The sequence below is a fragment of the Mesoplodon mirus genome, assembly GCF_964341445.2.
Source record: "Mesoplodon mirus genome assembly, chromosome: 3".
NCBI classification, from domain to species: Eukaryota; Metazoa; Chordata; class Mammalia; order Artiodactyla; family Ziphiidae; genus Mesoplodon; species Mesoplodon mirus.
In genome coordinates this window covers 155,748,520-155,762,591 of record NC_138978.1, presented here as the reverse complement: position 1 = coordinate 155,762,591, position 14,072 = coordinate 155,748,520, and the positions used below count along the sequence as shown (strand labels likewise).

General features: G+C 36.6%; 1 protein-coding gene across 1 annotated transcript in view; it reads right to left on the bottom strand.

Annotated features, from left to right (window-relative positions):
- KCNK2 (potassium two pore domain channel subfamily K member 2) overlaps nucleotides 1-14,072 on the bottom strand; it is a 166,231-nt gene that overhangs the window by 43,072 nt on the left and 109,087 nt on the right. The gene's annotated exons all lie outside the window — the stretch shown is intronic.

Genomic DNA, 14,072 nt, shown 5'->3' with positions numbered 1-14,072 from the left:
AGCGGCTGGGCCCGTAAGCCATGGCCGCTGAGCCTGCACATCCGGAGCCTGTGCTCCACAACGGGAGAGGCCACGGCGGTGAGAGGCCCGCATACCACACACACACACACACAAAAAAGTGCTTTTGTGACATTATCACTAGAACGTGTGACGTATGAACCATGGAGGTGAGGAAAAGAAAGTATCAAGAATGACTGCTAAGATTTTGGCATGAGCAAATGAATACATGTTAAGTGACATTTACTGAGGACTGGAACCTGAGAGGAGGAGAATATTTGGGGGTGGGGCTATCACCATCCCATGCGAGTCATGTTAAGTTAGAGACGATAAATAAGTGGTTGATTATAAAGTATCCCCTGCACAGCAGCTCCTGCCATCATCTTGGGGGAATTTCCACCTCCATTGAGCACAAGAGCCCCACCAGCCTCTACCTCTAGCATCTCCAGAACTTTAACTTTTGCTGTAGGTCAGCACCCACTCGCATGTCCCAATCCTGGTCTTAATCTCTGACCGTAACTCCATTCCCTCTAGCTCTTTTACCCTTAACCACCAATATCCTATACAGTGACTGCACTGAGCTCGTAGGCACTTGGTCCATTAGTGTCTTAGTCCACTGGTCTCTCTCGACTCCTTCCTTCACTATTCTAGCTACTCTCCACGAAGCATCACCTCTATACTCTCCCAGCACCCCATAAATTCCCTCAAACACTATTTGTGTACGTACTTTGATAGTCATATATTGTATCTTGGCTACTGGTTCACTTCTATTATGTTTCCTATTGGACACTCGTCACCGAGGCCTGAGACTGTGTCTAACTGCATCGTCTTTTTATCTCCAGCATCAACCTCACTGCCTGAAATATAGAGGCTGCCCCATAGAGCTTTAAAACGACTGAACTGTGAAGATAAAATTAACTGCTTTTTCTTTCAACCATTTACCTTAAATCTATCAAAATAGTTAAATCACACCTATCAATGCTCAAAAATCCAGTTCAGTCGATAAACTAAAAGTGACTGTTTTAAATTTTAAAGCCATTAAATCCAGTTTGTATTCATGAAATTTAAGCATACTGGAAATTCTATTCCAAGCAGTGCCAGCTATGTGTTCTATTTTTTTCTATGAAAGTTAAAAAACAAGTAACTTAGGCTTCCAGGGATAAACCAGTGTCTGATAAGGTGCATTTCCAGAATCAGTATCAGTGTAAGTTATAGATGAGCAGCTGGAGGGTTTCAGGGTGTGAAAAAGAAGATGAGAAGTGGGTAATAAAGAAGTGAGAGAAGAACAAGTCTCCATTTTGTTGTTGTCTGTTGCTCTTATTTTCAGAGGTTAATGCATTTATCTCTGAATACATGCTCTATCAGTTTAAAAATAACTTTGTCATATTTAAACTTTTCATAAAGGAATGTGAAGACAATAGACAATATGGTCTAAGCAGATAGATCCAGGAAAATCATATTTCCAACTTCATTTTCAAAGGGGAAATTGCTTCCAGAAAATCGCTCTTACAAAGTAAACTCTCCCATGTACAACTGCAGGGGTGTGGGTGGTCGACATTTACAGCAATCCTTTGAAATAACTGGTGATCCACGTATAGCTGTTCACCTTGACACATTAGATGAAATGCAGAGGCGGCAACAGTAATCCTAATACTAAACTAAAGATATTCTCCAAGAACTGCTTCAAATAGGGACAAGAGTAAGGTGAATTGACACATTTATGTCACTGCCTTTGCAAATTGCCTTTTACCCTTCTCCTTTCTAACTCCTTGAAATGATATCAATTAAGGCCAATAAAATTTCTAGAAGGAAAAATACAATCTATATCATTAGCACAGAAGAAGCAGCTGTTTTAAAACAGGTTATTGCCAGAGATTCTTAGTCTATATTCTGTAATATAGGCTACAGTCTGTATTCTCATCTTACTCTATAGCTGTGCTGTCCACTTCAGTGGCAACTGTCATTCTGGCTATTGGACACTTTAAACGTGGTCAGTCTGATTTGAGATGCACTGTAAGTACAAAATACATGCCGGATAATGAAATTTTATTAGAAAGACTATAAAGTATCTCACTTCTAAGTTTTCTATTTTCAACACTTACATATCAAAATGACAGTAGTTGAATATATTAGGTTAACTAAAATGTATTATTAAAATTAATTTCATATGTTTCTTTTTACTTTTTTAAAGAGGTTATGAGAAAATTTAAAGTTACATATGTGGCTTGCATTTGTGCTTTGCATTATATTTCTATATGGCAGCACTGGTCCATAGAATGCCCTTCCGCTGCCATCTTTAAACTGGACTCAAAAAATCATGCTTTTATTCTTTTATGAATGTATAAAAAAACTTTCAGAAAAAAAGTAAAATTGGTCATGTACTTTTAGAAAATAATACAAAATCAGAAATGTCCCCCCACTCTTTTACAACAAGTAAAAGTAGCAGAGAAGGTCTAATAATGCAGTGTTCACTGCACACGAAACCAGTGTTCACAGCTGCTTTTCCTAAACCGACTGTAGTGCTGCCAAGATAGTCGACGGAAAGGCTGCTCACTGTGTGGGACAGGCCCTGTCTTACAAGCATACCACTGTATTCTGATTAAGTTGGCCAAACTGTGATGAGGCTGCCTAAGAAACAGGAAGGAAATACAGAAAATTAAAGACGGGGCAATGGAAATAGAGGATGGGACAGCAAGACACAGCTAGTTTTCTGCCCCAGAAGAGTGCAGGGGATTTCCCTAGGTGATGTATATACATCAGAAATGCCATGAACCTATGTCCCCATCTGTGTCTACTGATGGCTTATGGATTTAGAATTTAGGGAAAAACAATGCTACTGAACGTAAGGCTAAAACATAGGAAGCCTCCATTGTGAAAGAAAAACCAACAAGCTATATATCAATCTCCCTTCAATAGATGCTTCTAAATAATATCTGGAAAGGCAGCACAATGGACACGCACGCTCCTTGCCTGTGGCAGTCAGAGCGTCCAAAGCATCTACTCATACTACACAAATAGTAAAGAATTCTACCGAGAGAGAATGAAATGGAACCTCTTCACTTTCGCCGCTAACCTCCTCCAGGCTGACTTTCCTGTATAGCATGTATGATATCACTTCATGCTTTTGAGAACACGATTTGACCTATTTTTGCTTGTATCCATTTAACAGAGAGCTGTGTTATAGTGGGTCTCTATTATACTTTGGTCTGGTCATTTTATGAAGCTTGTATTACATCAAGTCCTAAAGGGGCAAGGAATATTCAGGAATGTGAGAAAAGGCAGGAAGAAGCAAGGACAAATCCAAATGTCTCTCCAGGTATCATGCCAGAGTTACCTATTGTTTTTGATTTGATACTGACTAAATAAACCCAGATTCATTATCTTTCATATTAAGCCAATAGTTAGAGAGGGTAGAGTGAGATGCAACTTTTGCCTGGGTCTGATTTTATTTAACATGTTCTGGGCTCATGACAAAGCTCTCAAAAGCTTTAACTATTCCCAAGTTCCCCTCTCACTAGCCTCCTTATCTTCTTTTCCTTCAGATGTAAAAGTTGGCTGCTTATGCATTTTGCATAATGGCAGGTGGAAACTTCCAGGGAAAGAAAAGAAGAGGGAAATAACCATTTCATTTTTCTCTAGTTAAAAAAAATCTCTTTAAATTGTCAGACTGTCCAACAGGGACAAGCCACACATATGATTGCTTTGTGAGAGAAAACACCCAGCTATCTGAGAGCTTTTAAATACAAGAATGTCCTGCTATTCGTGGATACCAAATGTGGACAAATACAGCACATCTGTAATAATAAACAGGTTCAAAGAGGTGATAATATAGACATATACATTTAAAGTTGTTCTGGCTCAGCTGGTAGTGTCAAATTAGGGATGCGTGCAAAGACCCCCAGACAGACAACAGGAGAGATGGGTGGAATACAGAATATTTATCAAATATTAAATTCTAGAACTTTGACATTTTCCAAGAATTCCTGAAATAACACTTTTGAGTTTTATGCTTTCAACTATGGAACTTACACTTTTGATCATTAGAACCTAGGGATTATTTGGCAGGTAGGGGTTCTAGAGGCAACTTCACATTTATATTCCTAACACTTATTCTGTTTATTTTAAGGAAGTACTGCTTTATGAGATCCAGCTTTAGTGTATTACTATTTAACAATAGCTATAATTTCTAGTAATTCTATATATACCTTAAGATGATTGTAAAATTGGGGAGAACTTTTCTATAAGTTTGAATCTGCTTATTTAAAATAAGAAGAGTGTTCTAACTTGTTCATATTTCATTTCATTAAGCCTCCTTCAATAAAACATGGATGATGGCATCTCCCTCCACTACATGAAAAGAACTCCATGAACGGGGACTTCCCTGGCGGTCCAGTGGTTAAGACTTCACCTTCCAATACGGGGGTGCAGGTTTGATCCCTGGTTGGGGAGCTAAGATCCCACATACCTCGTGGCCAAAAAACCAAAACAGAAGCAATATTGTCACAAATTCAATAAATACTTTAAAAACGGTCCACATCAAAAAAAAGAACGCCATGAAGCATGTGAGCTTTCCCATTGGTCAAATGTAGGAAAACAAAACTTTTGTCTATCTTGGATATAAGACTGTATAAAATATTTTCACTTTTGATAGGCTTTAAACTACATGACATCTCAAGCCAGGAATACTTTTCTTCCAGCCACGCATAAGCATCCCCATATGTTTCCCCCTCAAATTATGAAAAGCATAGAGACTTTATTTTATATATAGTCATTAACGCAGCACAAATATAGATTATCTAATTTAGCATTTAAGTGCTAAATGTTCCGAGGATCTTTAGTGTGTAAATTGGTCAAGGGGAGGGGAGATAGTACAACTTCTTTCCCTAAACTGCTCATTCAGAATTCGCAAGGAGATCTAACTGAATCTCAGACACACCATTCCCAATAAAGGACACTCCTGCTAAGCGCCAGAGGGAGAAGAAAACCTGTACTATTTGAAATTAACAACTATTGTGAAATCAGCATTTCTGAGCAAAAGATCTCTCATTAAAAAAACAAGCAGCAGATTATTCAGCATTCTGTGTTGGAGGTAACTATATTTTCTAATTGGAGATCTTGGAAAAATACTGACTCTTCATTTGGAATTTCATACTGATTTAATTTCACATTAAGAAAACTACTTCTCTAAACCCCTTCTTTACTTTACCCAATACTATTATTATGTGTACTGTTCTTTAGAAACAGGTCAGTTATATACAAGTCACCCTTCCTGCCTGCATTTTTCTTCTCTCATGCAAACATTCTACTTTTCAAATAAAATAAATGCCCTTCAAATTAGAAAATGTGCAGTTTTACAGAGCCTAGAAAGTTTAAAAGCATTAAAACCTTCGGAAAAATGTTCTTAAATGCTTAAAATAGTATCAGCTGCCACAAACAATATTTCACATGGGGTGTGGGGGGATACTCTTTAACATAGCAGCAAGAAATAATAAGAATTATTTTATTTTTAAAATAAAACAAAACAAAAAATATTAAAATTGTCAAGAAATCAGCACATCAGAAATAAAAATGAAAATTTCCTGACATTTGGTTGCAGCGAGAGACTAACTTTCGAATTTGCTTCTAGCTTGATGGTATCAAATTTCATATGATGTCTTACAGTAATGACTCAAGCTTTTTTAATTGAAACATGAATTGTTTTAGCCTATGGAAAATTCTAACCAGCTTAAATGTCAAGCTATTTCATTATGAAATTAGTCATCTCTTAAATATTAATTATAATTTATTTTGTTTCTGTAAGCAATAATAGAATGAATTAAAGGCACCAAAGTAAGTACCCTTGAGTTCTACTGAAAACGTTAAAAAAATGAACAAAATTAAAATCATCTCTCTGATTTGACAGAGAGGAAAACTAGCCCTTTCTTTCCTCTTTTATCACTGAAGAAGTACAAGATATGCTAAAATTGAAAATAAGCATGAAAAAGTAACTCCCTATGTTATTTTAGATCTCTCCAAATTTTTCCAAATTCCAAATTATACCCCTTCCTCTGAATTCTGGATCATTTTATCTCTACACTTTTTCATTCATTCAGCTCAGCAAGCATTTATTGAGTGTCTATTATATGCCAAGGGCTGTTTTACTTCATTTCGATAGAGTAAAATAGCAAAAATCCATTCCCTATGAACAATACCTTCTGGAAAGAGAAATAGGCAATAAACAATGAAACGATCAATGAATAAACCACGTAGAATGTTAGAAGTTGGCAGATATGATGAAAAACTAGAGCAGGGCAAGGAGAATCAAGACAGCTGGGGGGAGAGGGGTTTCAGCTTTAAATAGGATGGTCAGATGTGGCCTCATTGACAAAATAGCAGGTGATGAGGATGTTCTCTTCCACACGGGTTACTGCAGCAGCACTTTTAATGTAAAAGAAGGAAAGCCACTGAGGCCAAAGGTTTTTAAAAAATCATTGTACAAATTCTTATGGTTAAATTAAACTGTCAAGCTCTGCTGTAATACTGTTTCTCTTCAATATGTGATGGTACAGGACAGATGTTGAATGGAGGGGTAGAACTGCAGGGGAGCATTTTAAACTGAAGAAGTAAAAACTTATACTATTTATAATTTTGATGAGTTTGTTTTTATAGAGAAGAGTTTTCTCCCCAAAGTTGTTTCTGAAATGGCAAATCATTTTCATTATTAAAAATTAAATTTTTTTTTTTTAAAAACTAGAAGATATTAGGAAGTGAGTCAGGCAGATAGATACCCTGCAAAAGAGTATTCCTGATGCAGGGAATGATCAGGGCAAAGGAACGGGTGTGCCTAGTGTGGGGAGGAATAGTAAGAGAAGAGGTCAGGATAACGGGGACTAGATCATATAGAACCTTTTCTGCTATTTTACAGACTTTAATTTTTACTCTGAGAACAATGGGGAGACACTGGGAAACTTCTAAGCAAAGAAATTACGATATGACTTGTTTCAAAGGATTACTCTGGCATCTTGGTTGAGTATAAACTTTACAGAGAGCAAAGGTGGAAGCAGGGAGACTGGTTAGGAGGCTTCTGGAATAATCCAGGTGTGAGCTAATGATGGCCCAGGAAAGGATGATGAGAAAGTGAGAAGTGGTTTGAGTCTGGATATGTTTTCAGATCGATCCCATAGGACTGAATGTAAAATGGGAAAGAAAGAGAGGTCAAGGATATCACCTTCTTTAGGTAATTTTCTCCAATTCACCCAACTAGATTTAGTAATTCTATTTCTGTACACCATTGAACACAAAGCATCTTTTTTATATCTCTATCATAGCTCCTACCCTGGAGTAGTTATTAGTAGTTATATACCCCCACATACCTGGAAATTTCTCCTTGAGGGCAAATGCTATCTCTTTTCTATGCCTCTATTCCCAATACCCACACCATGGACAATCAAAGCATGTTCGATGAACAAACCAGTCAATGAGTCCTTGTGGAATGAAGCCACTTGTGCTATGCATCTTTTGTGGGGTGGCATAACAGTCCCCAACTTGCATATTAGAAGCACACCTCAGTGAAATCCTTATTTCTCCTCTACTCAGACTCTACTGCCTTTTGATCACTTCACCTTTGTGACAAAGTTTGCATGTTGCTGTCCACGTGGCTTCAAAATAGGAAAGTAATTTTTATCCTGCCCTGCTTATATATGTCCTTACAGACTTTATTGCTCCTTTGGAAATGCATATGGAACGCAAAACAGTAGTCCTTAAACTGAACTTATATTTAGGCAAAATCTGTCCAGCAGGCTCTGAAAGCACGGTAGAAATGGCACAAATTGGAGTAAAGATGAATATATAATATATATAGTATCCATATATTTTTGTATAAAGATGAATATAGACGTGTATATATAAAGCACTGGATAACATAAAAATGCCCTCACTAATAGAAATGTTTTAGCTTCTCACAAATAGGCGCCAGGAAACTGAAGGGGCCATCAACATATTCCAAGTCGTGGCAATTAGGAGAAAGACCATGAAAAAGTCATCATATTTATACACATAGCTTCCAACTTTGTAAATAAATTGCTTTGTATAGTAAGATTTCCCAACATGATTGATTTTCTACCTAGAAAGAAAACTAAGTGCTTTTTGATACAGAGAGATTATGAAACAGTAAAACCAGAGTGGTTATGAACAACTAGGTATAGTAGTGATAAACAGCTGTAAGATGTGAGAAGCTTTTTGTTTTGTTTTGTTTTGTTTTGTTTTAATTCTAAAGGTGAAAAAACAGACATTTCAGAGATCATGTGCAGCCTGATATTCTGGAGCTAGAGTTTATCCTTGTAGTGGGACCCCCTTCATTATACACGTGACTATTTTGGTGACCATGTCTGTTTGTTTGTTCAATCACAGAAATGTAAGTCAAGTACATATCCACAGTTACTAAGAACGACCTTACCTGAAGAGGCAATCCAAATGGAGTCACTTTAGACTGAGATATCCAGTATCACATTTAAGAATTTAAACAGCCATCTCCATTTGTGGGAGAGTATATTTGCATATATTGTGTGTGTACATGTATATGTCTATATACCTATACATCTATACATCTATATGTGTATAGCATATATTGTATTATTATTGTGTCAACTTGTCTTCTGCTGGTTTGGCCCCTGCACTCAGGATAAGGAACACCCAATAGCATGAACAGGTCTAGAGTGATATATAGCAATATGCTACAGAGCCAGGGCTTGAGGAGTAAGATCACCAAGAGGGGACCTTTTGATAAGATGACCAATGAATTCTACAAGCAGTATTGTCTAATTGCCCAAGCATAAATTTTCCCCTTTTCTGCTCTGTAATTCCCTTAAGTTATCCTCAAACTTTCCTCAAAGTTTTATAAATTGTTTCAGCCTCATATTAGCTGCCTTACGGGAAATAAATTGAGGAGTCTATATAACTATGAATGCAGTTAAGTAGCCCCAGTGAGAGCTTCCGCAGTTATGACATGGCCGGGTGAGAAAAGAAGAGGGAAGTCCAGAGCTACAGTTTGACAAGGGATAAGTGACAGGGATAGATTTATGAAACATGCAAGTACAACAAATTAGTCTGTCTTCGAGTTGAGATGAGATAATCAGTCTATAGTCTATACATAATAAAACAGAATTTGGAAGAGTTTTAGCCAAGTACTGAATAAAGAAAGTATACCAGAAATGTCTAGCCATATATGATTTTGCATAATGCACAGGTCATAATCTAATGATAGATTATAATATGAAAATTATATTATTTGTAGAAACTGGTGTGTAAATATAGTTGAATATTAGAATATTAGGTTCAACCATATGAAATTGTAATTCTTAAGGTCAAAACTAGTTGAATGTCAACAATTTCATACAGTTCAACCTAATAAATTGCAAAAATAATATTATATAAGGAGATCTTGCTCTTTTATATCCATGATTACTCTGGTATTATGCATTGGTTTTATGAAACTTAACATCAGTTCAAATTTCTTTATTTCAGAACGTTTACATATACAACAGATTTAATATCATTGAACCCAATTTTGAATGGGTATATAATCCCGAATGAGCGGAGAGACTGCTTTTTTATAGGAACAGGAATATTTGGTCTCTGGACAATTTAAAGCCCATCTATACTTTCTTTAAAAAGCAGGTTGCTCTATTTTACTTCAACTCTTACCTTGATGTTTGTATTTTAATAAAACCATTAGCGAGTCTTAAATAAGATAAATACAGATAATATATATTAAATAATATAAATGCAGATAATAAATCTAATCCTATCCGAGATTTGGAAACTAATACAAAACTCACCAAATACGAGTATGGCACGTAACATTTAAAATCTTCTAAATTATTATTGTTACTTTAACTCTTTCCTCAAGTTAGAGCAAGTGTATTTTACTGGATTAGTCAGGACAGAGGAGGTTATAACCTAGAACAAACAGCTCCTTAATATCAGTGGCTTAAAGCAACAAAGGTTAATGCCTCACTCCTGCTGAATGCCCATGACATGTTAGAAGCAGGCTGTGCTCATTGCGGTTACTCAGGGACCCAGGCTGACACAGCACCATGATCTTTATGGTCACTGAGTCAGAGGCAAGTAAGCACTTGAGGGGTTCACAGGTGCAATTAAATCTTCTTCCCATTCTGCCCACAACTGTTGGCCAGAACTATTCCTATGGCTCACCACCCACAAGGGAAAGAGAAAGTGCAATCCTACCATATTATGTCTGGATGGAGAGACAAATGAAAATATTTGTATAATAAATAATGTATAATATTTGTGTAATAAATGAATAGCACTGATGACTAACCCTTTTACTGGAGGAAAAACAGGGGTTCTTCCTTGTTCAGAAACAGGAGATTTTGTGTATCTGTGTACACACATACGCACACATATCATTAATTGGAAACCATTCTTTTGGTTCAAATCAAGATTGAGGCAGGAAGATGAAATTCCCTTACTAAAATTAGGGTGCCATCCACTAAACACTGAACAATTCACCATATTTTGTTGCTAAAGATGATTAAATAATCCCTGATTAAACTTCAAAATGTTCTACCTACTCTCAACTCTGACTGACCACAAACTAATATTCTTTCAGAAAGCCATCTACAGAGGAAATTTTAAAAATTGTGCCGATCCATCTTTGAAAACACACTTGCTTGTGTTTTCAGAAAACAGGTTTGATTTTTTTGTAAAATGTGATTGATTTTAGCCCTGAATACAGGCGAGCACAATACTTTGGTTTGATGAAGAAAGTCCGAAAATAATTTTGCAAGCCAAGTTCATGGCGGTCACTTTTCCTAATACAAATTCTCAGAACAGATGATATTATCAAAACAGTCAAAAGAGACAGATAATATTGTATCTTGATGCATTAAATCCCCATAATGTGCTCTCTAGCTAAAGAAAACTAAATTACTTATAAAGTGCTTTGAGGCAAAAACTATTATCTTAAGTTATTTTCCTATTGTGTACAAATGAATAGAAAAAAGTACTCTGAATTTCCATTACCAGATGACATTCTGTGAAATACCTGAAGCAAAAAGAAGCTACAGAAATAGTGAGGGTTCAATCTAAAATCTAAAACAGAAAAAGAGGAATATTCCTTCATGTTTTTATTTTTTAATATAATAGCTGAGCTACTCACTCTCAGTTTAATAAAAGGAAAAATAAAGGTGGATTCTACCTCAGTCCACACATCAGGACACCAGAAAATCTGTGGCTCTAAATCAAGAGAGGAATTAAGATAACAGTGATCTAGGTATATTAAAGGAACATTTAGTGCAAAATCTAGTTTTCAAATCCATAGAACATCCAACATACTTGAAATCCTTGAACCCACTTTTTTTCCTAGGCTATTTTGGACCCTGGGTTTATGATCAAATTCTAGCAATGTACATAATCTTAATGTTTTCTTTTTTATCTTTTCTTTTGTGTTTATTTATCATTTCAACCAGATAAGACGTTTAGACATATAAGCATGCACATCATTTTATATTCTATATAGAACAATATATGATGACATGTAGATGATAGTCTTAGAACTTTACAGGTCATTTGATTTGGGACAATACTTTGATACTAATTCCTTCTGAAAACCCATGAGGAAAAGAACAAGCATTCAGTAAGCATTTAGCCACATCCCACACTACCCACTGAATCTTTACAGCAACCTCATAAAGGAGGTTAAATCTCACTTTATAAGAAAATGGAGACTCAGAGATGAGGTATTTTGGTGAAGTCTGCAGAGCTAGTAAATAGTTAAGATAGAATTAAGTCTCAGTTTTAAGGGTTCCAAAGCCCATGAACTTTTTAGAAATGATACAAATCATTTCCACTCATTTAAAAGAATGTCAGGGGCTTCCCTGGTGGCGCAGTGGTTGAGAATCTACCTGCCAATGCAGGGGACACGGGTTCGTGCCCCGGTCTGGGAGGAGCCCACATGCCGCAGAGCAACTAGTCCCGTGAGCCACAATTACCGAGCCTGCGCGTCTGGAAGCTGTGCTCTGCAACAAGAGAGGCCGCAATAGTGAGAGGCCCGCGCACCGCGATGAGGAGTGGCCCCCACTTGCCGCAACTAGAGAAAGCCCTCACACAGAAACAAAGAGCCAACACAGCCATAAATAAATAAAGAAAAAATTTTTAAAAAAAAGAATGTCAGAACTTTAGATTTCAAGATTTCACTGATCTATACCATAACACAACCAGTGACCAAACTAAATTCACAAAGCTCTTCTTTGTAGCTACAGATGGGTATCTGTTCTTTGTAGTAACAGAAGCATCAGATTTGGGTACTTATTTCTAATGTGTTACTATTACCTACATATAAAATAAAAAGAAAAAAAGAAAAGTAACAAAAATACATAACCAACTCTTGACCACTTGGGAGGCAGCACAGGAAAAAAAGTTAGTTTAACAAAAAGGCTGGACCATGCAGTCAAGCCATCTGGGTTGACTACTGATTCTATCACATACTAGCTGTATAACCTTAAGTAAGTCACCTTACCTCCCTGTGTTTCAGTTTCCTTATTAGCAATTCTTATTTGACAGCTGAACACTTTATCTCATTTAAGATTTAAAAAGAAATAAAGCATATTCTAGAAGCAAAGTATTTCCATTTTCACCACTCTCAAACCCTGTTTTGGTTTTAACATATATTTTGCCTTCTAAGAACTTCCTAACATTAAGACTCACAAAGGTTCACGGTATGCAACACAATAGTGAGATGATACAGAGACACAATTTGGCGTCTGGGTTCTACAGAAATGACTGTCATAAAATTGATTTAGAAACTAGATACACCCCGTTGTGTGAGAGTTACTACTGTCTCAAAGCATAACTTAAGTCACATTGTTATTCGTTCTTTTCTTCTCCTTTCCAATTGCCTATTTACTAAATAGGTAAGAATTTGATGAGCTGAGGGTGGGACTAAAAAAGAGAAGCAACTTCCTTTCTCCTTGGCACTACTAGGCAAAGTGAAATATAAACCAGCAGACAAAACTCGAAGTCTGCTCTGATCTTTTCCCCAAAGCAACAGCGAGGGACACCGCCTTCCCCATGGGACAGAAAACAAGGGCCCTTTAAATATGCCTTATTTTAACAACACATTGTGATACTGCTTCTATTTTATTCTATTCCTACCCTTTAATCAAAGAAGAGTTATATGCATTAAAAAATAAACCCGAGAAGTCTTATGATCATTGTATATTGTGCCCATAGTCCAACTTCAGTCATTCATAACTACTTTAGTATCTCAACAGAGGAAAGCAAAAATATACCACCCCTCCCCGAAATGTGTTAGAAATTAAAGCAACAACTATAAAGTCTGATAGGCTGTCTGAGGATTAAAGGAAGGAAAGGAGAGAAGAAGGGGAGGAAGAGAAAAGAAAAAAAGTAAAAGTAGGCTATTTTGAGAATTAATCAAAGACTAAGTGCCTCCTTTTTCAAAATTCCTTTTTCCATCTCTAGAAGAAGAAAAGTAAAAGCAAACATTATAAAGATCCATAGGAAATGCACCACCTATGGAATCTTCCCAATAAAGAGATCAGCCTCAAACTCCCACAGATGGAAAGTTACTCCCAGAACCTAATATAGTGCTCATCAGATAGTACTTAGTAAATCTTTTTTTTTTCATGAATGAATAAATGAATGATTTAGGAGTGAATTAGACAGTAAATAGTCTCCTAACTGGCCTTGGTGAGATCAGCTTTCCTTTTCCTGCCATCTGACACTGTCATTGCACAGCTCACCTCCCACACCACCACTGTCCATATTTACCAGGTATGCATGCCCAACAGCACCCAGGATCGGGACTGCACACTGCTCAATCTCTGGGGACACTATTCATACAGGGATTTTTTTTTTTTTTATTACTTGTGCTCCAAGGGTCCCATTTTCATAAAACATTCTGTGACTATTACGCTTTGGAATTGTGCTTGATGTGCCCAAAGAACTATCTTAGGATATACCCAGTGTATTGCACAATTCCAAGGGGCAATATTTACATTTTTTGCTACAGGAATGGCACCCTTGGAGCACAACCTTATAGAGAATTCTAGTTTATT